The sequence below is a fragment of the Aethina tumida genome, chromosome 6 (assembly GCF_024364675.1).
Source record: "Aethina tumida isolate Nest 87 chromosome 6, icAetTumi1.1, whole genome shotgun sequence".
Classification (NCBI taxonomy): Eukaryota; Metazoa; Arthropoda; class Insecta; order Coleoptera; family Nitidulidae; genus Aethina; species Aethina tumida.
This window is the reverse complement of record NC_065440.1, coordinates 652,634-656,960: the sequence shown is the minus strand read 5'-3', so window position 1 is coordinate 656,960 and position 4,327 is coordinate 652,634. Positions and strand designations below refer to the sequence as shown.

General features: G+C 30.8%; 1 long non-coding RNA gene across 1 annotated transcript; it reads left to right on the top strand.

Annotated features, from left to right (window-relative positions):
* The first annotated feature begins 950 nt into the window (after positions 1 to 950).
* Positions 951 to 1,458, top strand: LOC126266048 (uncharacterized). Its single transcript, XR_007548522.1, has 2 exons — positions 951 to 1,165; positions 1,339 to 1,458. It is a non-coding gene; the product is annotated as an uncharacterized LOC126266048 (long non-coding RNA).
* Positions 1,459 to 4,327: the final 2,869 nt, after the last annotated feature.

Below are 4,327 nucleotides of genomic sequence, written 5' to 3'. Positions count from 1 at the left end.
ACTGGTTTTAATCACATTTTAATAATTTGAGAAATGAATTATAAGAAATATTTTATTAATCAAAGATATCATAAAAATAATATTAATAAAGACCTGCTGAAAATTCATTTAATTTTCCATTTATCTAGATTTCGAATGCTATACAAGTTTTTGAGCATAATTTGTATTTTGTTTTCGCTATGGGGGATGAATCAAAATGGTCAAATTGGAATTTATATAATGGGAAATCGATTTGGTCCATAAAACTTAAATTTCTTTAAGATTAATTGGTATGATCTAAAATATTATAAAGTTGATAAAAATATGTACAAAAGTTTCAAAGATTAGTTAATAGTAAATAATTTTGTGACTAAAAATTGGATAATTACATATATGTAACTACCATAAAATGATAACACCAATATAATTTATTGGAAACAATTTAATTAAGATCGAAATGTTAGATAAATAGTTGAAATGCCCAATGTTTATAAGTTCTTTCAAATTAATTAACTCATTCACTAATGTTTTTAACAACCTTTGATAAATTATCTCTAATAACTTTTTGAAAATATTGGCAACATATTATTATTAATCAATTTCGTGAACATTCTAGCAAACTTTATAAAACATTTTTCTTTATTTTTAGTAAATAAGTCTTTTACTTTATAATTTATTTTATTATAAACGTTTTTAACTATTTGTAGAATTTAAAATGATTATTAAATATGTTGAGTCTTATTTGGTGTTTAATATTTTGTTTATATTCAAAATTATTTTTTATTTTAGTCATGGACGATGGAACAAAGGAGGTTCCCAGAATGTTTCAATTTCCTCATGACATATGAATGATCAAAGAGAATCTGATATGAAAAAAATGAAACCAAAGGTCAGTAAAATAGTTACTTTTAGTTCGTTTGGTTTAAAATACATTTAAGGTATACATAGTCTGTCTCAAAAATTATGACTTTGGATGTCAGATACGCGAAAGGGGTAAACAAATCGTAATTTTTATTTAGTATTATTCGAAATGAATTTCTTCATCACTGTAATTTGAATCTCTTCTGTAGCCAGAAGTCTGCTGGTGGTAAATCTAGCGGGTATGGCGGATGTTATAAAAGAAAAAGGCCCTTTTTGGACAAAAACTTCATTACTATTCTAGACTTGTGAGCCGACGCGTTGCTATGTATGTACATTTTACACTTTACACTTTGCATTTATAATAGTTTGCAATAGTCTCAGCTATAACAAATATGTTATGTTGTTTGTTGTTATTCCAATTTTAAATATTTCAGTTAAAGAAAAATGATTCAATATGACAATTTCATTATGCATGTTTTTATTATATTTATATTTTAGGTATTTTGACAAGCTGTGTCGAAATAAAAGGGTTCAGTATCGATTTTCTACAGCCATTGTCTCAAGATTTTGGATGAAGTCCATTCTATTCATTGCTTAATTAAAGAAATACCAAGTACAGCCAGTGTCAACTTCATTCACATAAGATTGATGTAGGGGTGGTATAATTGTACTGCGGTGGTAGCGGTAATTTCTAAATGAAGTGTTCGCAATAGACGGTATGGTATTATATAGGCGTGTACCAATGTACCAAGGTAGTAGTAACAAATCACGTTGTTGATGTTGAATATAATTACTGTTTATTTCTGCATCCTATTTTAAAACAGCCACACACTGAATAACAACAAAATTTTAGGTTATAATCGCATGAAATAATATAAACATGTACGGTTACAGTGCCTAACGTGCTTGTGCGAAATATAACACTTGCATTGGACGTTGGAAGACCTTACTAGCCTAAAAGTTAAAAGCTAGCTGGATTCTGCACTACCAATACCACAACGATCTGTACGAAGTTGGTCTTGAACACTCCAGTGAAAAATCACGAGTCTAACTTTCTGCACTACACACACGAATACACTTCTGCTGCATCAACATATATGTGAATGAGGCAAATTAGGCACTTCAATTTAAAAATTGAAATAATAAGTAATCATGGATGTTACTTAAAATAGGTAATATTTTAAGCAACAAGTATAAATTACGAGTTATGTTATTTAAATTATATTAAAATTTAGATATTATTGAGTATATTATAGGTATTTATTGTTGTCAAAAATAAGGTTTATAACCTGTTTCTCCACAAATATTGGGGTTGTTTATTTGACAATTATTTCAAGCATCCATTAAAAACGTCATGGTTTGTTGGCTGTGTTATTTCTTAAACCATCATTCTAAATTGATCATTCTTCTTTCAACTTTTCGTTCTCCTTGTCCCTGACAATATTCGTTATTTTTTCAAAATAATACGACAATTCTGTGTATATCGGTAAATGAATTTATAAACTTAAAGCTTCAATTTGCACTTCGGAGCTTCCTAAAGCTTTTAGAAAATCTTATGAACTTTTAAATATTTACGATTGGGTGTTTGGCTGTCGTTGTGTTTACACTTTATTATTGTATTGTAATTTCCTTGTCTTCATTGTCATCGATTTATTTCTTTAGCTGACATTATAGGAATTCCTTTACTATTTGGGACTTACTTTATTTCGTCCACCTTCACTTCATATTATTAACACAATATGTTCTAATGGGGTTAAATCTCCACTGGGTCCACTTTGTGTTTGATTCTGATTGGTAACAATTTCTCTATTTTATATCTAAACGTTGTTAATTGAGTCATATCTTGCAAAAGGACAAGTGAGAAATTGTAGTTGACTTCGATTACTATAGAGTGGGCCAAAGAAAGATATACATCCATTTTTGTGGTACGGCCGGATTGCAATTAAGCAGAATCTACTATTCATTAGCAATAGAGTATTAGTAATTAAATTTATTGCTCTCAGGGAATCAGTGTGAGGAACTGAGTGAAACTCCGTTTTCATTAACACGGCTTCTCCTGACTGTTACTGTGGTAGAATTACTACACGTACACTTTCATTTTCTTTTTTGATGGTCCATTCAGCAGGATTAAGTTTTAACTGTTCTGCTTCTGTTACGACTTCACTGAATTACGATCTGTCACAATGATAAACTTAAAACCCAGAAGATAATACTAGAAGTATTTGAGAACTTGAAAGATTGTCAGTAATTCTAACTTATACGAGTGGTAGTTTTTATCGCCGTCGATTGAGCTGTGGCTGTAGTAAGTTACCACGGGTATTCTATTTTCATGCATCTTTCATCTTATTCATTTTGCCCTGAGCCCAAACAAAAGGTTTGATTTCTTAGTAAACTTGGTTATTCAAGCTGTTTTTGATGAAAAATCTGGCACAAATTTTCGAAAATACTCGGCAAGTATATCGTGTACTAACACTGTTTGGCATGGAAGCCTCAAATAAGGCCTAAATTTTCCGTTGATCTGGGCGTATTCCGTCGGTAGAAATTTCTTTACCCAAATACTGAGCTGAAGATTTCAAAAATTTGCACTTATTAATATTTACACATCCAGCAATTGTTAGACGTTCAGTTTTGATTATGAATTTTGCTTTCGGTTTTAAGCTGCTGTCCTTGTAAAAGGGAACGGCGCCTTGTCTTGAATACGCCTTCTTTATCTAATTGGAATATTTATCGGAGTGGTTTTCGGCTGCGTTTAACGCATGATACATTTGGAAGTCTTCGTCGCCTTTGGGCGTATCTTCAATTTTGGTTTGCCTCTTGGAAATTTTCCATATTTGCCCAGCACTATATCACTTGATACATAAGTTCTGATTTTAATTAAACACAAAAATTAAGGTCTATGACAAAAGTGAGGACGAATTAAAAAATGCAAAAAAGGAAGGAACTGCAATATTCTGGTAACAATTTTAGTTATCACAATTATCTCAATAATCTTTTTTAAGCAATTTTAACTGAATACTTTATTTTTTATTATTATTATTATTATCATTATTATATAACATAAGTTTCAACACAGAGAACAGTATGGATTACCTGATCTACTTACAATAGAATGAATGTTTTTACTATGCTGGACACAAAGTGGTGTTGCCAATTATTACAATATAATTCATCCCTCCTAAGGAAAAAGATTCGGAGGGTAGTAGGTGAGGATTTGTTGGTCCTTGAGGATTGGGTCCTTCGGGCTCGTCTGGATTATGTGGCTTGACCAGATAAGCTTTTACGAAAAATTCAATAGCGGTGATGATGATTGTCTATGGAACGAGAAGTTTAATATCCTGATATTTTTCTTTAGTTGTTTTATAAAAACGGGATCACTGGTCGTGTATTCCAAAATGGTTCTATGGGCGTGAATGGTTTGTTTCTAATCAGGATACTTGAAAATCAGTTTTGAATTTGAAGGAAACTATCCAACATATTGATTTACTTC